Below are 25,084 nucleotides of genomic sequence, written 5' to 3'. Positions count from 1 at the left end.
ACAAATGTGATGCCTGTAGATAAAGGAAATCATTTGGGAGAATCAAGGACCTAAAAATAGGGAAATCTGTTAGAAATCTTGTAAAATAACTTAGGTATAAGGAAATGATGATCTTGATTAGAGTAGTGGAAGAGGGAATTGAAAGATGATGAAATAAGAAGTCAAAAACAATCCTAAAGGGGCAGCTAGGTGGCCCAGTGAATAGAGCACTGGCCCTGGAGGCAGGAGGACCTGGGTTCAGATCTGGCCTCAGACACTTAACACAAAAACTAGCCATGTGACCCTGGGCAAGTCACTTAACCCCAACTGCCCTCCAAAAAAGCAAAATAAACAAAAACGAAAAAAAAAAACCCACAAAAACAATCCTACTTCCCCCTACCCTGCACAAAATGTCTCTAAAATGAACAAATAAAGAGAAATAATGAAAGAAATAAAGAAATGAGCAAGCAACAGAGGAAAACAACTTGTAACAAGCTAAACAAATACTACTGATCAAAAGAACATGTGGTATCGTGGAAGAAGCAATACATGGAAAGTCAAAGGCACTGGGTTCAGATCTGGGATCTGCCAGTTAATAACCATGTAATCTGGACGAGTCATTTATCTCTGGGCCTCAATCTTCTTATCTGTAAAATGTGTTGAGGCTATTGAGAGAAAAAGAAAGGGAAGAACTAAAGATCCCTGAAGTCCCTTCCAGCCCTAAATCGACATCTTTGATTTAGGCCATGTTATCCACAAATATCTGGTGACTTCGTTTTATTTGTGGAGAAAACTGGCAGAGGAGACATAGTACTGAACTACAATTAAAATGCATCTAAGAGATATTTGAAAGAACACACGTTAAATGAAAACAATGAAGATGCTTTCCTGTGCAAAAATGTGTGGCCTTCCCTGCATTAAAATACAAGGTTCATTTGTAATGCATAAGTATATAGTAACCAAAGAAGATATGTAAAGATGTGAATAACACACGAAGGTGTGAAGAATACAGAGCTATAAATTCAAAGAACATGGGGCACTGACTACCAGTACTAAACATGTTTGGTCCCAAAAAAGAACTGTGAAACTTTCATGACAACATTCTGTACTGTCTTCCTTAAAAGGGCAAATTTCACCAGTAATGTCAATGCTTCTTTCCTTCCATCCCCTAAATAAACAAAAGTAGACAATGGTTCAACAACCAAATAGAAGACATGCCATAATCAGGATTCTTTAAAAGGCATAACACAGAAGATAACGTCTAGTTATCCTTTCAGAGTTACAGAGCGCTTTCCACTGACATATACTTCTATATGTACACCTGGGCAAAGACAGCATTAAAACACTGAATTACTGAGAAGCTATTGGCCTCAGTGTCTTCTGCTGGACTATGGTGGAGAGATAGCCAGCCTCAGACACTTACCAGCTATGTGACCTTGGGTAAGTCACTTAGCCCTGTTTTCCCAGTTTCCTCATCTATAAAATGAGCTGAAGAAGGAAATGGCAAACCATTCCAGTGTCTTTGCCAAGAAAACCCCAAATGGGTTTGTAAAGAGTCAGAAACAACTGAAAATCAACTCAACTACAACAACCAAAGTGTCTAACTATTTCTAATGGAAAGGGAACAGTCCCTCAAAAGCCTTTTGTGGGGTGAAAATTGTGTCTTTCCCCCCCTCTATGAAGACACTCTTACTTAAGGGGAGATCCCAGCTGGCAGCAGGCTTCTATTTCAGTATTCTTTTTCCTTTACCGCTGCCTACATCAGGATTCTTGAATACTATAAGTCAATGACAAGTCACAGTATATTAAGTAAATTAAGTGTTAGAAGGACCTCTAGAAGATCTTAAGGACCTTACAACCAAAGTGGGAACTATGATGACCGCAATATCTTTCCTTCCATAATACTGTGTTTCCCTGATAATAAGACACTGTCTTATTAATTTTTTTGGACAGAAAAACACCAGAGGGCTTATTTTCAGGGGAGGGCTTATTTTAATGAACATTGACAGCAATTTTAATAAACAGGTAAATGTGAGCAAAAAAATGTACCTTTATTCAATAAGCAAATCACTGGGGAAGAACAGGATGACGCGCTCACTGCTGCAGCTCTGATTGGATGCAGCTCACAGAGGGTACCATAATGTAGCGTGTAGCACAGGGGATCACCTTCACTACAGTAGCAATCTCAATAGGGCTTATTTTCGGGGGAGGGCTTATTTTAGAGGAATCTTACACAGTAAGGGGAGGGCTTATTTCCGGGATAGGTCTTATTATCGGGGAAACACGGTAGTTAGGTTAAAGGGTGGGTGACAAGGGAGGAAGGGTATGAATCTGGAATTCAAAGTTTTAAAATCAAATGTTTAAAATATATATGTATATATATTTATATATATACATGTACACACACACATATATATATACTATTATCAATATTATTTTACATGTAAATGGGAAATAAGAAATACAGGCACTGGGGCATAGAGATCCACTGTACCCTACTGGAAAGTTGAAGGGGGTATGGGAGAAGATATGGGAGAGAGAAGATTGGAGGAGGGGATATCCAGTGGGATCACTGTTTTGGGGTGGTGGGCAGGGGAAAAACGGGGAGAAAATTTGTAACTCAAAATCTGGCAGAAATGAAAGATGAAAACTAGAAGTTAATAAAGCATTTGATAAAAAAAATAGGTTAAAAAGTTAGATTAGTTTTTCATTAAATATTTTTTTCACCTTTCAATAGTACAAATAGGGGTTTTTTATTTTTATATAAAGTGCCAGCTTTATGTACAAACTATTAAAAAAAGAATAAAGTAAACTTTTAAAACCTGCTTTGCAGCAAGCAGTGAGGCTGCCATTTTTCCAACTATGTATGGATCTGCCTAGAAACCAAGGGTTTAATCCATTGCATTAAACTAGCTTTAAGGGGTCTCCCCATTCTAAAGCCAAAATTGTTAAGGCATTCAGGCTACAGAAAGTCATGGGAGATCAGTCTTCTTGCTAAAGCATTAACACTTTCATCTTCAGACCTTTCCCAAAAATCCGAGCAGCTCATGTCAAGTACCACCACACCCTAAGCAATACCACTTGCAAACATCAAGCAAGATTTTTCTGAGGTAGCTGCACAGTCTCAAATGCCAATAATGGCCATTTTCTAGTAAAGTAACTGATTTTCCGGGTGGAAACAAAAAAAACCAGCTAAGTAACAGCATGTCTTCAGTTCATCTACAAGTCTGCATCCACGGTGAAAGGATTTGCAGTTGGACTCGACATGATTCTCGGATATTCCCCTACTCTCTTCTCCAAGAAGTTGGTTCTCTCTTCCAATGAGACATTCTCCATAAAATCAAATGGATTTTCTGCTCTAAAAATCTTGCTAAAACCTAATTCCAACATAAGTCTGTCTGCTACAAACTCAATGTACTGTTTCATTAAAGTGCAATTCATGCCCATCAGCTTTACAGGCAAAGCTTCAGTCAAAAACTCCTGCTCTATTCTAACAGCATTGATAATAATTTCTTTTACTTTTTCCTCTGAAGGCTTGTGTAGCAGGTGTTTGAACATTAAGCAGGCAAAATCACAGTGTAAACCTTCATCTCTACTAATAAGTTCATTGGAAAAAGTTAATCCAGGCATTAAACCTCGTTTCTGGAGCTAGAATATGGATGCAAAAGCTACAACACGTTCACCATGTCCATCGCGAGGCTGAGGCGGCTTTCTTTTTAACACAAGGTAGCGTTTCAATGGCATTGAAGAGAAATTCCTTTTCTTTGGAGTCCTTAATAGAAGTGTCAATAAGGAGACTATCCATTTCAGAATGTCTGTTTTCCATAACAATTTGGAAGCCACAGAAACATCGAGCTTCAGTTATCTGTACTTCTCGGCTGAACCGCTCCACCAAATTTTCATTCACTATGCTATACTTGCTGCAAAGAAAGCTAACACATGAGATATTAAGTATTTCTCCTCAGTGTTTCCCAGTGCTGAATATCCTTGGAGAGCTCCACCTCCTCAGCTGTCCGGAAGGAAGCCTCCGCTCTCTTATACATGTGCCAAATGTCATGGTACTGAATGGGGAAGATGACAAAGCGCCGGGGATTCCCTTTAGGGGTGGCTCATCTGCATAGCTGGGGAAGGCTGCCCCAGTGGCTCTGAGGGCTCCTGGAAAATCTTTCTCACCATCTTACTGGCCAAGATGTGGGTGCTGTTGGCAGAGGGAGGCATATTTTCCTTGTCTGTAAGCTTGAGCACCTCTGAGGCGAAAGGCCAAGTTGCTGCTGGTCAGTGACTGTGGAGAGCCGGGCGAGGGAGGACAGCATGGCAGTGGCTGGAGAGCAGAGGGGTTAGGCGCGAGCAGGAAGCAGGAGGCAGGAGACGAGTTGGCCTGAAGCAGCTGGGACAGATGTTCCTGACAGGTCTGAGCGGAAGCATTCAAAGTCAGTTTTTCATTAAATATTGAAACCATCCTTGAAACTTGATCAGCTCAGGAGACTTGAAGACTCAGGTTACTGATACTGCTATCTAGTCATCATAATAAAAAACTGCCCCAAGCAGCTCCAAGCACTCTGATTCTTGGCTGGTGGAAAACACAGGCAAATTCAACAAGGAATCTTTGCTCAGCTGAAGCAACTCAAGATGTCCTCAATGCAGATTCTTGTTAAATACCTCTTTCCAGGGGGCAGCTAGATGGAGCAGTGCATAGAGCACTGGCCCTGGAGTCAGGAGGACCTGAGTTCAAATCCGACCTCAGACACTTAACACAAAAACTAGCTGTTTGACCTTGGGCAAGTCACTTAACACCAAACTGCCCTCCAAAAAGCAAAAAAAAAAATACCTCTTTCTTGCTATGGCTATGTAAATCTCTGTTAACTCTTGAACCACTCTGCTAGTACGCCACTACAAGCTAAGGTAGTCAGCACTCTTGGGAATGGACTATCACAAAAGTGCACTCTGAATTCTCCCCTGCAATCTTCATCAACGGAGGAAGGACTGACACAAATAACAGATCCACTGAAGTACTGAAGGCCAAACTAGCCTACACCTCAGGGGAGACACAATTTGGTTCACACCCTACACAAATTCTCATTACAAATGTTACCTTATAAAGGTTCACACTGAACTTTTGGGAAGCTCATGCTATATGAAAGGGTTCTGGGAAAATTCTACTGGCGCAGGAAATTTTCCATTTTTCTGCATGATGCTATAGGAATAACAAGATTAGTCAGTCAGGTGCAAGACTACTGGGAAGAAAGATACTAGATGGGAATTCAGCAGAGAGCTCATGTACTGGCTCTATCACTCTCTGTAAAAGCAATCACCTGAGGTCCACATGCTCTGGATTCTTCAGGTGTAAAACACAGACATGGGCCTGAAGGATCTGCCAGTGACCCTTATAGAACCGCAGAGAAAAGAAAAAGAACATTCTTTAAACTACAGACCAGTGAGCCTAGCTTATATTACTGAAAAGATACTTGTATGAATTATTATCAGGATTGATTGTAACCATCTAGAAAAAGAAGTAATGATTACTAAGAAACACTATGGCTTCATCAACAACAAGTCATTCTGGACTATAATCTTTTCCTTTCATGGCAAAATTGCTAGACTAGAAGATAAAAAAAACAGTACACATGTAGTATACCTGGGTTTTTGGCCAAAAATTTAGTGAAATTTTTCATGCTATCCTGAACAAGACATAGAGACATGAGCTAGAATAATGATATCACAATTAAGTGGATTCAGAAGAGTATAAATGACTGGATCCAAAGAGTAACCATTAATTGTCTGATGTTAGCTTGGACAGAAGTCTCTAGTGGTGCCCTTGGCATCTAGGATTAGTCCAAGTGTTGCCTAACATTTCTCTGAAGAAGGCATAAACAGCATATTTAAAGATGCTTAGATTTGCTTTTAGACGTATGTCTCATCATATGCTTACCACTTATAGAAAGAATATTGTGGGAATTGAGAGAACTACATTGACTCTATGATGAGTCAATTCTAAATTGAGTTCCTTTTTTTATTCAATAATGAGTCTAGTCCAATTTTTGTCCTATGAGAAATTATTCAGTTATAGGAACTGTGAGAAAATTTTATTGCATTATCTGAACCTGGCCCTGCATGGCTGGGAAGCTGGACCAGTTCTACCTGCGGCTTAGAGACTTAAAACGAAGGACCTAGGTTATGCTGACCAGAAACCTGATCAGATCCAAAGACAGACTCCAGGAGTTTTCTCACGACTATACATCTCAAGCTACTCATAAGTTTTATCTGAACACTGACCCTTACTGGTCCACCAGCTATTGTTTTCATGTTTCCTTTAACTGAATATAGACAGCTGACCTCCTCCAATACATGTAAAAAATGACGCTAAACAAACTTTAGAGCTACAGAACCCATAAAATGACAGAGAGTAACTAACCTCCCACTGAAGACAGCCTGGCAGGAAGGGTCGATGGCAGCACGCTGGGAGCAGAGCCCAGCAGCTTATGAGCCTGAGGTTTTAGCCTCAGGTGGCCCGGCCAGCCAGGACTAGAGTAACGTCTGGAGAGTGGATCACCAGCAACTGTAGTGGTTTACAGAATTATCAAGCCATAAATGCCAAAAACAAAGTGAGAGGTCAGTGGACTTTGGGAACAGGGAGTCAGAGAGTGAGGTACAGTCTCTATCCTGGAGAGAAAAGCAGTTGAGGCATGCGGGCCACAGCGGTGTGGCTGCTTCAGCGCTCCTGGCCTGCAGACTGTAGGGGTCTAAGCAGCCACTCTGAGGGGTAACTGCTCTTCCTCTAACCTGCTGGGATCTGGATTGCTGTCCAGGGTGGAGGTCCTGGGGTGCATGGCCAGGGTGCCAGAGCCAATGGAGGCTTCAGAGAGGGCACCCAACTAACAGCTCCAGCAGCTTAGAAAACCCCAGCGATTTGGGACAAAGCTCTCCTCTCTGAAAGTAGAGTTCTACTGTGGAAAAAAGCTCAAGAGTCAAGTAATTGAGTGGCAACATATTGAGCGGAGGAAGCAGGGCAAGCACAGCAATCTGACTTTGGATTCCTTTTTTGGGGACAAAAAGGATCAAGGCATGGAACAGGAGGAAGACAGCAAAATCATTTCTGCATCAAAAGCTTCCAAGAAAAATATGAACTGGTTACAGAGCTTAAGAAGAATTTTGAATACCACATAAGAGAAGTGGAGCAAAAATTGGGAAGAGAAATAAGAATGATGCAAGAAAATCATGAAAAATGAGAGTCAAGAACCTGACTGAAGAAAATAACACCTTAAAAAACAGACTAGCTTGGCATCCAGGTAGCACAGCATGTAAGAGCACCGGCTCCAGTGTCGGGATGACCTGGGGATCAAATCTAGGCTCAGATACTCAGCACCACACCCAGAAATAACTGGCCCTGTAACCTTGAGCAAGTTAGTTAACCCCGTTTGCTTACAAAAATTAAAAAAAAAAATAGACTAACTCAAATGGCAAAAAAGGTTCAAAAAGCCAAAGAGGAGAAGAATGTCTTAAAGAGAGTCAAATCCAAAGCCAGATGGAAAAAGAATCTCAAAAGTTCACTGAGGAGGATCATTCCTTCAGAATTAGATTGGAGTAAATGGAAACTAGCAACTTTATGAGAAATCAAGATACTATTAAACAGATCCAAAAAAAGAGAAAAAATAGAAGGCAATGTGAAATATCTCATTGGGAAAACTACTGACCTAAAAAACAGAACCAGGAGAGATAATTTAAAAATTATTGGACTACCTGAAAGCCATCACCAAAAAAAGAACCTAGAAATCATCCTTCAAGAAATTCTCAAGGAAAACTGCCCTGATGTTTTAGAACCAGAGGGCAAAATAGAAATTGAAAGAATTCACCAATCACCTTGTGAAAAAGATCCCAAAAAGAAAACTCCTAGGAAGATTATAACCAGGTTCCAGAATTTCCAGATCAAGGAGAAAATATTACAAGCAGCCAGGAAGAAACAATTTCAATATTGTGGAAACACAATCAGGATAACACAGGATCTGGCAGCTTCTACACTGAGGGATCGAAGGGCTTGGAATATCGTATTCCGGAGGTCAAAGGAGCTGGGATTAAGACCAAGAATCACTACCCAGCAAAACTGAGTATCATGTTTCAGGGGAAAATATGGTCATTCAGTGGAATAGAGGACTTTCAAGCATTCTTGCTGAAAAAACCAGAGTTGAATATAAATTCTGACATTCAGATACAAGAAGCAAGAGAAGCATGAGAAGGTAAACAGGGAAGAGAAATCATAAGGAACCTATCAAAGTTGAACTATTTATTTATATTCCTACATGGAAAAATGATCATTGTAACTGATGAAACTTTTCTCAATATGAGAATAGTTGAAGGGAACAGAAATGTGTATATACATATATAGTCATACATATGTCTATATAGGAGGGTATGTGGGTGTATGAATACATACACAGACAGAGGGCACAGGACCAATTTAACAGGAAGGGATGATACATAAAAGGTGAAATTGACAGGTGAGAGAGGAATACAATGAGAGGAGATGGGGAGAGACAGAATGGGGTAATTTATCTCATACAGAAGAGGCAAGGAAAAACTGTTGCAATGGAGGGGAAGAACAGGAAGGCAAAAGGGAATGGGTCAATCTTACTCTCACTGAATTTGGATTAGGGAGGGAATGACATACACACTAAATAGGGCATCTCACCCTACAGGAGAATAGTGGGGAAGGGGATAAAAGGGGGGACAATGGACGGGAGGGCAGGCTGGGGGGAGGGAAGTTAGAAGCACCCACTTTTGAAAAGGGACAGGGTCAAAGTAGAGAATAGAACAATTGGGGGGGTGGGATAGGAGGGAGGGAAATACAGTCAGTCTTTCACAATATATCCACTATGGAAAGGTTTTGCATAGCTATATGTGTACAACCTATACTGAATCGCTTATCTTCCCAATAAGGGTGGGTGAGGAGGGAGGAAGGGAAAGAATGTGGAATTCAAAGTTTTAAAATCAAATGTTTAAAAAAATTATATATATATATATATATATTTTAACATGCAACTGGGAAATAAGATATACAGGCACTGGGGCATAGAGATCCATCTTGCTCTACTGGAAAGTAGGGGAGGGGTGGAGGAGGATACAGGAGAGAGCTGACTGGGGGAGGGGGTACTCAGTGCGATCGCTGTTTGGGGTGGTGGGTAGTGGAAAGATGGGGAGAAAATCTGCAATTCAAAATCTTGTGGAAATGAATGATGTAAACTAAAAATAAACATAAAATCGTTTAAAAATAAAGAATATAGACAGTTAGGGGAGTAGGACACCTCTTTTTCTTATTTCAGAACACTGTACCTGTCTGTTCCCCCTTCCCAACTTGGAAAGTCCCTAATCTTTCCTTCAAGTAGAAATCAGATTACCTACTTTGTATCCTGGTCAATTGTTTTTTTTTTTTTAAATTAACTGGTCTTATTTGATTAACTGTTTTTAATACCTAAAAATCTATCTCCCTCAGTATTTAGGGTTTTTGGACTGACTGGGGAGTCCACTGACCCATTTATTATGCTTGTTTTGCTAAAAGATCATATAACTCAGTTTTTTTCTCAGTTATTATTAATTATCCACCACGCATGTAGACAGGGTACCATCATCATATAAAGAAGTTTGGCCAGCTTCACAGACCAAGAAAAAGTTCCAATTACTCCTGTGTCCCAGAGGGGAAAAAATAATGGAACCAAGTCTATCAAGATATCTGCAAACTGATCAGGATTCACACACAGAGGATAAAATCTTCTATGGCTAATTTTGATTTTCTAAAAAATATTATCCTTAAACTTTACAAGTACCACCTAAAAGGCAACCTATAAGCTGCCATCTTTCATGTGGAAGGCACTCTAACATCATGAATGAAAAAAATCCTTTCCTTACTAAGAGAAGTCTATTGCAAAACAAATTTCAATACTTTAACTCGGTGTAAAATCCCTCTGAAATGGTGCAGATTGCCCCTCATTCTTACTGCATTCAGTGCCACCTTCACCCAACATGCTAAGTGTTTTCGTCTAAAACTCTTGAAACTAAGTGTGTACCAGGGGCACACAACAGCAGCCTATCAGCACTCCTTCACTTCAGGTGCATGAACGGTCCACCTTTTTTCCAATCATACATTTCTCTAATACTATCTTACCTGCTGAGTTTTCCTTCAGTGATAAGATGCAGCAGCTCACTTCACAATTATACATCTTATCATTGCTCACTAAGTCCTTCAGAGAATACAGTATTCAACTATTACTGGTCATGTGGCATCACTGGAAAAATACCAATGTTAAAAACAGATCGGCTTTTGTTTTTTTCCAAAGGCAATGTAGCAGTCTTCTCCTCCTAAGGAATTTAGCACCACTGATCATCCGTTTACAATGGCAGCCAAGACTTACAGAGCAATATACCGGGGTTCTGCGGACTGCCATTCAACTGCATGGCATTCATCATGCACTTAGCTCTCCCTGTACTGAAAGGACAAATACTTCTGAGTGAATGTGGATCTCATTTACAAGGCTGCGCCTGTATTATACCTTGATGATATCAGCAGTGTCATTCTCAAAAAGAAATACTCGGAAAAGTGATCTCTAGGAAATACTTCTTCTAAACTTGGACTCTGCATTGGCATCCTCCATGACAGTTAATAAGCATCTATTTCTCTAGGGCATTTTTGTTTTTATTTGGAGGTATTTGGAACACTCAAGTGTGCTGCTTCTTCGATGTTCCCTCACTGCCCTTTAGGGTGGGATTCTAAAGGGACAATCGTTTTATTCACCACTTGAGAATGTAAGCACTAGATTAGCTCCTAGTTCAATTCAAATTTATTTACCTTTATTTCTTTCAACCACTATGTATTATGCTCCACTCCAACCCACCTGCAGATAACTGCCAAAGCAATTTTCTTAAAGTATGTCTGACTACACAATAAAGTTATTATTTCTAGAACTGACAACACTACTGCTATTCCAAGCCTTCTTCTGCATTATGACTTAGCACCCCTCTATCTTACAGCAATCCTGGTCTTCCTTCTCTTCTTCACATAGGACACCATATCTCCTATCTTGAAGCTTTTGGACCGGCTATCCCAGAACACTCTCCTTCATTAGCTCTGCCTCCACCACCTCAAAGTAGACTTGAGTATCTCATCACTGTGAATGACTTGGCTATTCTTAGCAATACAATGATCCAAGACAATCTCCAAGGACTCATAATGGACTATGCTATCTGTCTCCAGAGAAAGAACTGATACTGCGTGAATACAGACTGAAGCATGCTATTTTTCACTTTCTTTCATTCTTTCTTTAATTTGACTCTTCTTATACAATATGACTACTATGGAAATGTTTTAGATGACTGCAAATGTATTACCTATAGTGGATTGCTTACCATCTCAGGAAGGGTGGAGAGGTGGGAGGGAGGGATAGAATTTGGCATTCAAAACTTTAAATATATATCTATCTTAAAATTGTTTTAACATGTAATTGGGGAGAAATAAGATATTTTTTAAAAGATTTAAGTATCATCAACCCAGAAATGATAGCTGAATCCATGGGAATTGATGAGTATGAAATAGTACAGAGAGAGAAAAAGGGCCAGGACAGAATCCTCTGGGACACCTGCTGTTAGCAAGTGTGACCTGGATAAAGACCCAGTAAAGGAAACTGAGAAATGGTGAGATATCATTAGGTAGAAGGAGAAACCAGAGAAAAGAAAGTATCATAGAGAACAGCGACTGACAGAGTCAAGTTTACAAAGGTCAGAACAGGTACAGGCTGAGAAAAGTAAGAAATGATTAGTAACTTTGGAGAGAGCAGCTTTTGCTGAATGATGAGATCCGAAGTTCCATGGCAGCAACCTAAGACAAGAAAGGAAGCCTTCTCCAGTTTAGCCACAGGGTAGAGGAATGATATAGTACAATAAAAGCAGAGACAGAAGGATCAAAGAAGGATTTTTGAGGATGGGGGTGACACAGTATAGCACCAATGCAAATTTACAGCTCCCACAATCACGATAAAGACTGTGACTATAAATATCACATGACATTCAATTGCAAAATATACCAAACTCTCCATGTAGAGGACAGAACTGAAGCATTTATTTAGACACCAGAAAACCAAATGCCATAACCAGTAAGCTGATTCCATCATAGTAACAAAGATATTCAGAAGCCATATATATAACACTGAGAGCCACAACATCCTCCAGCCTTCCCACAAACCAATACAAGATCAATATTGACTCATAAACCTCTCCCTCCCACCATCTCCGTAGCTCTGACTGCCAGCTTCCTGTGGGCTCTGCTTCCCTTCCGCAAACTCCCTCCACCACAGGCTCCATGTGACTACATTCACCCTATTAGGGGGCAGAGTTTGTCTTCACAGCAGGGGAGGTCTTCAGATCCCCCCCTAGGTCTATTAAGGGGCAGGGAAGGTCTTCAGATTCCCATTCATGTCCATTACATAGGCAGCTGGTATCTGAATTAACATGAACATCTGTTAAGTACAACACAATCCCCATAGAATAAACCCATCACATTTGCAAGATACACAGCATAGTAACTCATTGCCATAGTGGTCACACAGCCTTAAACAAACACCAAGTACATAGCATTGTACTCCCCTCAATCCAAAACAAAAATGTCCAAATGGAGTTCTCTTGGGAGTATGTCCTTCCCGCCATGCTGCCCTTGCAGGCTTACTCCTGGCACTCTCAGGTGCAGGCCCTAATGAGCCTTAACACTGCTCCAAAGTCCTGAGGGGCAGCTGGGCAACAAAACCAACAGGGGGTCCCTGGGGGTCCATGGCACTCCCCCCCACCCAACCCCGGGGTTCCAAACTGGGGGATGCAGCAAGAAAAGGCATTCAGTGCTCCTGCCTTGCAGCACAAGTCTTTATCTTATCCTGTGGCTGAATTCTGAACTCCTAGGTTCCGCCTCCGCCCCAGTCCTGAAGCAGGCAGCTCACCGTTCCTGTTCTCACCTTATCGAGGCTGGCATGCTGGCCATTCTCTGTTCCTATTCCATGGCTCCAAAGAGTCACAGCTACCACAACTGGGAAACAAACAGCTCTTCTAGCCCCCAGACATTCCTTTTAGTTTGCAGATCCTGTTTGTGATGCCATCTGTAGCAGCAAGCACCCTAGCATACCCAGGATGGCTGCTAGCACAGGTTCTCTGATCTGCTTTTCTAAAGGAAAGCAACTCAAAAAGGGTTAACAATCTTACTTTAATCAAACAAACATATATCATTTACCTAGTTCAGAGGGAAAAGTCAGCACCCTGAACTTCAGAGAACACAAACAGAAGTTACAAGCAGACAAAAATACAGACATAAAATGACACAATCCAGCAGCCAGGGCTTCTAGCCATCTGAACATTACATCCATACCTAGTCAGTCACCAGAGAGAAGCACCAACATCTGGGTTTTCAAAGCCAGGGGGGCTCAACGGCTGCCCAGAGTCTCATCTGGCCAAATCATGCAACTCTTCCCAAAGTGAACCCCAAAGCAAAACCTTACCTCCTTCTTCAGAGTCAGAGAACATCACAACCCTCCTGATCCACTTGACTACAAAGTCACAAAAGTTGTGCCTTCCTGAAAAACAAGCCCCTTACCACAGGCTCCATGTGAGCATCTGCAGCCTACTAGGGGGCAAAGTTTATTTTCCAATCAGGAAAGGTCCTCAAGTTCACCTCATGCTTATGAAGGGGCAGAGAAGATCTCCAGATCTCCATTACCATTACACACAAGCATGGGGGATGACAGACGGAGCAATCTTTTGGAGAAGACAGTAGAAGAGTTTCTCCTGCAAGATAGATACCTCCTTCAGGAAGGGATAGTGGCAGAAGGTACCTGGGTGGTAAGAGATGAGGAAGAGGGGAAAGGAGGGAGTTTTTAGTGAATGGCTTACATTTTTTCAGTAAACAGTTTTCAAATGAGAACATAGGCAGAGGTTTGAGCCACGGGAGGCTTGAAGTGAATAAAAAGGTTTGGAAGAACCACTGTAGTCAATGGGACAGTGAGTTAATTAGGAATGTATAAAAGTGTTACCTCGCAGCAGTAACTGCCCACTTGAGGTTATGTAATTTTGTAGTGGACGCAGAATAGTTTCATGACTGTCTCTGCCCTTGTTCAGAAGCATATCCGTAAGAAGGGAGTTAAGTGGTGTAGCACATAGAGTGAGTGGCCTAGAGGCAGGAAGATCTGAGTTCAAATCTGGCCTTAGACACTTACTAGCTGCTACGTGACCCTGTTTGCCTCAATTTTGCCATCTGTACAATGAGCTGGAGAAAGATATAGCAAGCCAATCCAGTATCTTTGCCAGGAGAACCCCAAATGGGGTAACGAGGAGCCAGACAGGACTGAAAAAACAGATTAACAACAAATGTATGTAGAAACAAAAGCAGTATATGGTGACAGTGATCCAAGGCTGAGGTCTGACAAAATCAATTTACTAAAGTGACAGGGTAACGGGGTTAAGGAACTCAAAAGAATAGGCTAGTGAACAACATGACAAAAGGAAGAAAGGAGCCAGGGCGTAATAGAGAAGGGGAGGGGGATGCAGTCAAAGGACCGGAGATCTCAATGTGGACAAAGAACAGAGTTTGGCTTTGCAAGGCCGAAGAGGTAAAATGTCAACAGAGATCATACGAAGGAATTTTAGAGCTCCTAAACATGCAAGTGGAACATCTGTGGGCGGTGGCAAGCATTTGAAGCTGAAGTGGGGTAGAAAATGATTAGATTGATGAAGAGGAAATTAAGAGCGTTTGAGGGAGTGATACTGGTGTTGAAGTTTCCGAATATGAGACCAAAAGGGAGCATCTTCCTACAGAGTGCTAAACAACAGAATTTTGATGAGGAAAAGGAAAGGCCTGAGTGATGGTGGTAGAAGAGAGAAGTGTCAAAGGAGATCCAAGAGTATTCCTGCTCCTCCACCCGAACCAGAGAGTCAGGGAAACGAATGAAAGTGCAGACAGTGCCGGAGAGGACGGCCAAGGAGACACTGCGTCATCAGAGGGAGTCAGGCCTCATTAAGAGCCAGAAATGGGGGGCTGGAAAAGGAAGAGATGCAAGATGAAAGAACATGTGTCGCCTACGGAGCAGACATACCAGAGAGCACAGTGGAAGGGTGGCCAGCTTTAGCGTATGATACTGGGTAGGGTGAGCTGAGGGAAATGGGAATAAGGAAGGGATTGGGCAGTGGGGGGTCATGGAATGACGTCTGAATGATAACCATGTTCACAGTCACTGGGAAAGGGAGGGCCACAACTCAGCAGGGAAGGGAGTTTGTAAAACACTGAAGAAATAGTTTAGATAAATTAAGAAGAGTATCTTCAAAATCAAAACCAGGTAAATGTAGGAGGAGGGAGCACTCGCAGTATAGTCAATAGAAAGACCTCTACTACAAGTGCAGTCAGGACAATTCAGATTCAAATCCTGGTTCTGTTATTTTTTGCTCGTTTTACCTTGGACCAGTCATTGAAGCTCTTTGCATTTTCCTACCTGAGAAAGAAGGTAGTCTAGTTAGACTAGATGACATTTTAGGACCCATAAAGCTCTAAATCTATGATCCTATGGCAAGATGTCCTCTGAGGTTCATTCCTTTTAGCTATGCATCCCATGAATTCCTTCCATCTTCTGAAGCTCTGTGAAGACACTATATCTTTTGGCACTCCCTACAAAACTGGCTTTACATTCTCTCATACTCCCATGATACACAATGCCAGGAATAGGAATTACCATACTCTTTGATCCCTGAAGAAACTTTCCCACAATCCCTCATCTAACAACTAGTCTCTGCCTTTAAAATTTGCACCAGATATTTGTTACTATCTTCTATTGACCCTCAGGTCTCTTTCCCTCTTCCTCCAATAAATTCAGCATCTAGCACACAGTCTTCTTCTAAACCCCAATACCTGGAAGATATGAAGAATTACCTCTAGAATCTCACAGAACAGATATTGGGGGGGAGGGGAGATCGAGACAATTAGATTGAAACAATGAAAACTAAACTAAAATACATGCAGGATTAGGATTAGGGTTAAAAAAAAAAACTTTGCAAAAATAAAAGACCTCGGGGGATTCTGAGGAGATGGAGGAGTAGGTCAGAAAAGTCCAAGCTATCAAGATGTTCCTCCACAAAAGAGATGAAATAGCGCCTCAAAGCGAACATAAAGCTATGAAAATAAATAAAAGCAGGGACAGAAGAACAATCCGAGAAGATCTGAAGAATCCCAGGAGGAGGTTTTGTCCCCATGAGGAGTCAACACCTCCAGCCTAGGAATAGGGTTCCCCTTCAGAGGCGGATATTGAACCAAACAAACCCTCTTCTACCCCAAAGAATAATGTCAAATGGTCACCTACCCAAAAAAGAATTCACTGAAGAGCTTAAAAAAGACTTTAAAAACCAAGTGAGAGATAAAGGAAAAACTAAAAGAAAAAAAAAGGAATAATCCAAGTAAAACAACAAGATTAAGAAAGTCAACCAATTTTACAAAAGGAGATCCAGAATCTTAAGAAAATAACTCCACTGGGTGGCTAGTGGTGCAGTGATTAGAGCACTGGCCCTGGAGTTAAGACTTGAATTCAAATCTGGCGTCAGACACTTAACACAAAAACTAGTCATGTGACCTTGGGCAAGTCACTTAACCCCAAATGCCCTACCTTCCCCTCTCCAATAAGCAAAAAATAAATAAATAAATTTGAGGCCTTTATTAGAAACACTGGCAGCAAAAATTCTTTCCCAATTTTCCACTTCCCTCCTAATTTTGGTTACATTGTCTTTGTACAAAAACTTTTCAATTTAATATAATAAAAATTATTCATTTTGCATTTCCTAATGCTCTCTAACTCTTGTTTGGTCATAAAATTTCTCCTTCTCCATGAATCTGACAGGTAAACTATTCCTTGCTCTCCCAGACTGCTTACAGTATCAGCTTTATACATAGATCATGCACCCATTTACATTTGATTTTGGTATATGGTGTAAGATATTGATCTATACCCAGTTTCTTCTATATTTTCTAGTTTTCCCATCAGTTTTTCTTATCCTAGAAGCTACGGGTCTTTGAGTTTATCAAACAGTAGATCACAATAGTCGTTGACTGCTGTGTCTTGCATACTTAATCTATGTAATAGATGGTTATTGAGATAAATTTTTAAAGTCAATTTTATTTATTAATTCAAAGGGTTTTTTGCATTTTCTATTCCATTTATTTCTGTTCTTAATATTTTCTCTCTCTCTTTTTCTATTTTCCTTTAATCTATCATTTTATTCTATTCCTAATATCATAAAGTCCACACCTAATTCGTTTTGTATCTCTCTCTCACTAATTATACACATTAAGTGCATTAAGAATCTGATATGTGATATGTGTTATTTTTTTTCAAATTTTTCTGTTCTCTTTAGGAGGGATTATAATTTTTTTCTATGTCCTATTTATATTATTGCTGGTTTCTATCTAATTTTTGTTGCGCTATAAATTGATAATTACTTTTTAAAATTTACCAGGGATGTCACTATGATCAAGCATTTGACCAACTTTTCAGAGTTCTTTCTCACTTGAAAAGAGTATGTAACTCCTTGCTTTTTCCATCATTAAACATATAATTATTAATATTAGTGTTGATAGCAATTCTGAGACAGAATGGTTACACAAAGTGCCCTAAAACTTAATCTCCATTCATCTCATCATCTTGGTAGATTTTATGAGCAGATTTATGAGATCTAAAAGTTCAGACTTCCACTTTTCAAGTATTCTTAAAGCAGGATACACCTATGCTGAAAATGGCCTCAGAATTTTAAAGAAACAGCTTTTAAAATTTCAGTAAGCATAAGGCTAGATTTAAACATTCTAAATGCCTCCCTTAAATTAGAAAATAAAGCAATTTCCAATAATGGGGTCTTAAGGATAAATTAAATCAACAAATTAATCTCTAAAGTCCTTTCTAGCACTAAATACTGATTGCATAAATCAGACTTGTATACTAACTTGATTTGTCCTTGCATATCAAATAACCAACTTCTGTCTAACAGAGGTAATTTGAAAATCTTGCCTATGGTAATATGCCTCTTTTCCATTTAGTGAACTATTTCTGTACTGTAAAGTTGCTGTCTTAGATAGGGGCTTGTTAGTATACCAAAAGAGTGTGTGTGTATGTATGTATGTGTGTGTGTGTGTGTGTGTATAGCCTTTGAAAAACAAATAGCAGTCATTTCATAGAAAACATACATGTTATTATTTCAAATCAAATCCTTTTAATTGCACTTCAAAACATCACTTTTTAAATAGTGTTTCCTAATTTTATGTGGTTAAATAATTTTAATGAGGATATTTAACATTTTAATTCTCCCCTCCAAAATCTCTCTTTCGATCTGGCTGAGACTGACATCCTATAAAAATGAAGCAATCAAAATAAAAAGGTCAAAATATTTTCTAGATTGAACTGCCAGTTATGAATTTTCAAGACAAAAATCTTCACTTAAATAATGAAGATTAATCACTTCCTTGATTTAATGGCTCTTCCTTTAAAAGTAAATGCACTAATCCAATTAGAGAACATTTCTTAGAACGTAACCTAAATATAAATAAAGCCAAGGTAATGTGTAATACTTGGAGTATTCTGATATTAGTTATCTTAGTTATAATTAGCAATGATAAGAGAATAAATATGACAGAAAATATCTTAGCAGAAGAGTGTGATAATCACAAGCTCAAAATCATATACTCCCTAAAAGTATTGTGACTTATTTTAAAAAAGAGGCTTAATCCTATCAAATTTTGCCCTTATACCTCATTACCATACACCTATGTGCTTTACTGTGTCATGTGCAGAAGAGTTAGTAAACCATAATTTTTCAGGAGAGAGAAAATGTAGGTTAAAGTCATTTTGTCATTATCTAAAACTAAGGAACAGAATTTTAAAAATATTTTTTACATAAAAATACCTTCTGTGGTTTCCCCCAACCCCACCCCAATATTTCTGCTGTGATTGTAAAAGATGGTGCAAAGGACATGCTTATGTAAATAACTAGATCAGATGCATGTGAAATATGTAAAAACTCACTTTCAGTCAAAACACGGGGAAAGGCAAACATAATACTGGCATTCTCAAATGTCTCAAAGATATTTCTCAACCAAATGAACTGTTCGTCACAACATCTATAAACCTGTATTACTCAAATCAAATAATGTTCCATTAGGAAAGTTCATAACCAAAAAAACTCTAGCCATCAAGCCTTTTAAACCTACCCTCTCAGGTGTTTTGAAGGGAGAAAAATACATTTTTAGAATCCCAAACTCCATTATTTTAAAAGTCTAACAAATTTTTTGGAGCTTTAAAAAGATGAAAAGTGAATGTCACTTTGTAGGTGTGAACCAACAGCCCTAAGTGATCAAAGTTAATCTTAAGGCTTTGGAGTCAAGTAAGACAAGTAATTGACTTTTGAAAGCTTGTTAAATGGAGTACTCATGGAAAAATGAAAACTATTTCCTCTGAGCATCAAAAGAAACGGTGAGCAATTCTTATACTATACAGATGAGTCAAGGGATATAAAAATGGGTATCTGCAGGAACATGAAATGAACTGGCATTATACAGCCTAAAAGGAAAGCGAAAGAGAAATTTAGGAGGGCTCCAACATATGTAATCAATCTCTGTTATCTATTTCTGCAGACTGAATAGGCTATCGTCTGAAAAAAAAGGTAATTACACTTGAACTAAGGATACAGGAAGGAAATTATATTCATTACCTTGTATTATAACTAAACAGTTGGAGTAATTCAAGTGCTAAAAATGGATTTGTCACTACAAATTGGCATCATTTTTAAAGAAGTCAATTTCAAGAGTGTCAGGTTCAGGAATAAGTAATTAAGGACGGCTAAATTCAGAGGAAAAATGCCATCTACTCCAACCACTGATTTTCAGAGATAGCTAGTATAAACTAAGCCAGGTATTTATGACAATCTCCCTGCAAGCTTAAAAATTTAAAAGAACCAATGATGAACCTTGACTTCTCAGTATATTACTTCAATGTTAACTTTCACTATCTTAAAAACAATTTCTATACACTAACCCTAAATTTCTTATAACTTTATCTTCCTCAGGGGAGCATGAAAAAAAAGAAATTGACCCAGAATCTACATCCACGTGAAAGGATGGATTAATAAGATGTAAAAAATCAACTTTTTAGCTGTTCTTGCAGAAATTATAGCAGACAGGTTCACTGGAGCATTAGATGAGAAGCTAGGAGGTACCTTAAAGGTCTATTCTAATTCCTACAACTTACAAATAAAAAAATGAGACCAGAGAAATTAAGTGACTTGCAGAGAAATATATCTTTTCAAAAAAGATATTCTAGAGTATATAAATAAATATCTGAATCCTTAATAAAAGGATTTGTTCTGTGAAGCCTGGATTCAATCAAAGGGGTGCACTTGAAGACCTAGCGGGCCATATATGGCCTCGAGGCTGCTGGTTCCCCAACTCTTGCATGTAGGTCAACGTTCTCATTACCTAAATTAGGAAAATAAGGTCCACATAGGTCAAGTGGATTGTCCAAGACCACAAGATCTAAGACCTTAAGCTTGAGAGCATATCCTAGAATATAACCCAAAGTCATGTGTTAACTTTTTTTGTAGTTTTCACTAAGCCATACTGGAAAGATGTTTGAAATAGTGTTTGAAAGCTGAGAGTCAACAGAATCAGTCACAGTTCAAAGAAATACCTCTTCAATTCACTTACTACTAATTCCATCATTTTCCCTGGAGATCAACTATCATATCTATGAAAATAATTCTATAATCTAATTTAGACCGGACACCTTTCTCCTGATCTCCACATTCTTATTTCCAGCTACGTACTAGACAAAGATAAGAAGTAAGTCCTGCCAGTACATCAGGATCAATGTCTAAAATAGAACTCTATTTTCCCCCCTAAACCAAACCCTGACTTTCCTATCTCTACCAATGATATCACTATTTTCTTAGTCATTGTGGTTCAAAATATTAAAGGCATTTGACTCTTTCCTATTCCTGATCTCAAACATCTAATTAGTTGCCAACTCCTTAAAATACTATCCTTGATATATCACAGATTTGAAACTCAAAGCCATTTCCTACAGACTGTTGGTCAGTAAAGAAAATGGTTAGCATGCTGATTATACTTACCTAAAAAGGTAAATTAACTGCTATTGTGCTTGGATTCAGTTCTTAAGTATCAATATTGATTCTTTCCATTCCCATTTTTTATCCCCAAAATAGGAGTGTAATGTTAGAATCTTCTGTCTGCTTTGTTTCCTTTGCCTGCTCATTTTGCCACTCAATTACTTTACTTTTGGGCTTTTTGCCACAGTAGGACTCTGCCACCAGACAGGGGAGCTTTCCTCCCAAACGCAGGGGTTTTCTCAGCTGCCGGAGGTATTAGATGGGTGCCCTCTCTGAGGTCTCCACATGCTCTGGCAAGCTGGACACACACCCCAGGACCTCCACCCTAGACTGCAATTCAGATCCAAGCAGGTTAAAGCAAGAGCGATTACCCCTTCAGACTGGTGCTTGGTCCCCCTACACTCTGCAGGCCAGGAGCTGAAGCTGCCACGTGGCACTGGCTGGCTGTGGCGGGGTCTCAGCAGCTTCTCGCCCTGGGGGTAAAAGCCACACACTCCCACTTACTGGTCCTAAAGTCCAGACTGCACTGGCCTCTCACTTTGTCCTTCGCATCTATGTGTTGACAAATCTGGAAACGGCCACAGCTGCTGCTGATCTGGAGTCCCTCTGGCTGGCGGGCTGGTCAGGCCCGCCCTGGGGCTAAAGCCTCAGTGTGGGGCTGTGCTCGGCTCCCAGAGTGTTGTGCTGGATTCTTGCTGGCCTGCCAGGCTATCCTCAGCGGGAGGTTAGCTTCTCTGTGTCATTTTGTGGGTTCTGCAGCTCCAGAGTTTGTTTAGAGTCCCCTTTTTACATGGATTGGGGAAGGTCATGCTTCTACTCTGTCATCTTGGCTCCACCCCTCTCCATTTCCATTTTTAAATTCTTTTTGATATATGGTCTAATCTACCTTAAAAATTTGTGCTAAGGATCTAACCTAAAGACAAAGTAATTTATTCAATCCTAAAACAGAAGCCATGAGACTGGCAAGTGTTCTACATAAGATGGTTAAGGCAAAGACAATGTGGCTTTCTTTATTCACACACAAGCATGAAATTGCTGCCGATGAGTGTTCTAACTCATCTCCCACTCACCTGAGGTTTCCCCATACATATATCTGCATCAGGCTGGGAGGGTGAGCCCATTATCTTCCTGTGGTATAAGTATATATCAAGAGAGAGAGAATGGGCAGAATAAGGAAGCCCTTTGTTCAATACTGCTTCTGATACAGTGGCTGTATGATCATGGACAAGTGATCTAATTTCTGCCACTAACCCTTCTTCCTCATCTCAGCCCCCAAAACCCTCTAAATCTATAGTTGCTTCTCTGAGACTAACGAACCACACACCACTGATTTTATTTTCAATTGCTAAAATTAAAGCCATTTCAAGAATCTGAAGGCAATTTTCTACCTATCTCTGTAGTTAATGGATAGTGATAAGGAAGCTCAGTTTAAATTTTTAAAAATATCTTGTCATTCCTAGTTTTAAAACTAACAAAAATGCTTCTCGAAACAGAATTTCTATTTTCCCTGAGCTTCTCTAAATCAATCTGATTCAAGCCAGTGCAAACACAGACAGATTTAATGCACGGCTCTAACTAAATTAAAAGGATCTACACCAAATAGAATGACAACTGACTCATCAGCTTAAATATATGAAATTGAGTTTTTTAAGCTATGAGTTGATGCATTAGGTATATTACTTTCAGGGCAATCTAAATAAAAAGGAAAGAAATAAGCATTTATTAATGGCTAACTATGCACGACTGTACTAAGCTCTGGAGATACAAATGCAAGCAAAAATCCCTGTTTCCAAGAAGTTTGCACTCCAATAGGGAGAGACAACATGAGGAGAGGATAAAGAGGTGGATTTGACATTCTCCTGACCCTGGAGAACGGTTCTGAAGTCCAAGTCAGAAGGAGGGGAGGCAGAGGAGTGAAGGCAGCAATATTTTGCCTTGTCGCTTCTAATGGGGATCAGGGAATGGGTCTGGTGGAAGGATATTCCTGGGTAAGAAAGCAACAGAGGCATGGTTTTGAAGTCCAGAAAGTTAGCTGCAGGACCAAAAGGGGATCTAACTAGGGAGAAAGGGAATGAACTGGATACTAATTCATTCCCGAGACATTTATTAAAGACCTGAGACTTAATGAAAGAGGTGGCATTTCAACAGTTTTTAAATGAAGGGTATAAGAATCCATTGAGTTGGAGATGGAAATGGGAAGTGGGAAAGGGCATCTCCGCACAGGGAACACAAGAAGCAAATACTTGAAGACAGGACTTTATGTCCACCTTTTCATGACCATATTTGGGGTTTTCCTGGCAAAGATACTGGAGTGGTTTGCCCTTTCCTTCTCTAGCTCATTTTACAGATGAGGAACTGAGGCAAACAGGGTTAAGGGATTTGACCAGGGTCACAAAGCTGCTAAGTATCTGAGGCTGGATTTTAACTCTGGTCTTCCTGACTCCAGGCCCAGTGCTTTATCCACTGTATCACCCAGCTGGCACAAGACAAATACCAGAAACAGGAAAACCACTCAGGTGCTGCTTTTTACTTTAATCAACCAAACCACAAGAATTTCTTAAGCACTTCCAATGTGCCAGGCACTGTGAAGTGCTGAAGATGCAAAGAGAAAAAAATGAAACAATTCCTGATACTTAGGTAATATCAGGGAAGATAACATCTACATATAAAAGTAGAGAGAAAAGAAATACCAGTGAGGAAGGACTTGGCTCAAATAACTCATACTTGAAGTGTGTCTTGAAGAAAGGGAGGGTTCTCTACCATGAAGGGGAGGAGGAAGGACATTCCAAGCTTGGAGGTCAGCCAGTACAAAGGCAAAAAGACAGAGATGGAGCACTGAATGTGAGGAAGAAAGAGAAGCAAAGTGGAGGAATGTATGGAGAAATGAAAAGACAGGTTGTGACGAGTTTTAAAAGCCAAAAGGAAGAGCTTGTATTTGATACTATGGGCCATGGGAAACCAGTGGAGTTTATTAGGGTTATTACTGCCTAGCAGTAGTTACCGTAGTGGTCCTGAAATCTAACGACTGGCTCTTGGATCATCTGGGACAGTTGCATCTCATTTCTGATTAGTCCAAATTGCTGTACTTTTTGTTATTACAAACATATGTGCTTTGAGAAGGCATCAAATATAAATATTTTATTTTTTATCAATATTTTGATAAATATTGATAAATAAACAAAAAAAGCATCAAAAGGGTGCTTATTCAGAGAGTTCCCTATATCACTAAACATCATAATATTTTTGCTGAGCAAAAATATAAGCCAGTTGATTGTGTATGGTAATTCGCCATGGCAGAGAAGCAAAGGTAATCCTCAAGTTTCCCTTTCTTGGCAAGAAAACATTTCTCCTTAGCTTATCCTAAGTTGCTTATTTGATTAACTGTACTTACCTCATTTACTTGTTGAATCTAGTTGTTAGGCTTGAAGTAGGATGGCTGGAACATTGATAAGCTGGCTAGGTTAAGACAAGTACTTTAGGGGCAGCTAGGTGGCTCAGTGAATAGAGCACCAGCCCTGGAGTCAGGAGGACCTGAGTTCAAATCCGGCCTCAGACACTTAACACACACACACACAAAAACCTAGCCATGTGACCTTGGGCAAGTCACTTAACCCCAATTGCCCTCCAAAAAGCAAAAAGAATAAAAACAAATAAAATTAAAGAACCTTAGATCAAGATCAGCTTAAAAAAAAAAAAAGACAGGTACTTTAACTGTGTCTTTTGGGCCAAGAGTGACAGCAATAGTTTATAACTATAGCTGGTGATTTCAGTAATGAATGGAGAAAGTTAAAAAATATGTTTCCTTAAATTAAAAAAAAAGAAAGAAAAGGAAGATTCATCTGGTATCTTTGTGAAAGGCATATCCAAAGAAAGAAGAGAAAGACCAGTTGGGAGCCTATTACAATAGTGCAGAAGTACTAATAAGAATTGATATCAAGGT

The 25,084-nt window shown here is 39.7% G+C and overlaps 1 protein-coding gene and 2 pseudogenes across 1 annotated transcript in view; all 3 read right to left on the bottom strand.

Annotated features, from left to right (window-relative positions):
• CDKL5 (cyclin dependent kinase like 5) overlaps positions 1 to 25,084 on the bottom strand; it is a 237,455-nt gene that overhangs the window by 152,586 nt on the left and 59,785 nt on the right. The gene's annotated exons all lie outside the window — the stretch shown is intronic.
• The window catches only part of LOC138171254 (keratin, type I cytoskeletal 18 pseudogene), a 73,268-nt pseudogene that overhangs the window by 33,784 nt on the left and 14,400 nt on the right, over positions 1 to 25,084 (bottom strand).
• Positions 532 to 7,601, bottom strand: LOC138171252 (ribonucleoside-diphosphate reductase subunit M2 pseudogene; annotated as a pseudogene).

The sequence above is a fragment of the Petaurus breviceps genome, unplaced genomic scaffold, assembly GCF_028583685.1.
Source record: "Petaurus breviceps papuanus isolate PSGF00001 unplaced genomic scaffold, PetGlider_PUasm1.0 419, whole genome shotgun sequence".
NCBI classification, from domain to species: Eukaryota; Metazoa; Chordata; class Mammalia; order Diprotodontia; family Petauridae; genus Petaurus; species Petaurus breviceps.
Note: the sequence above shows the minus strand (reverse complement) of the source record. Positions and strands in the feature narration are given on the sequence as shown.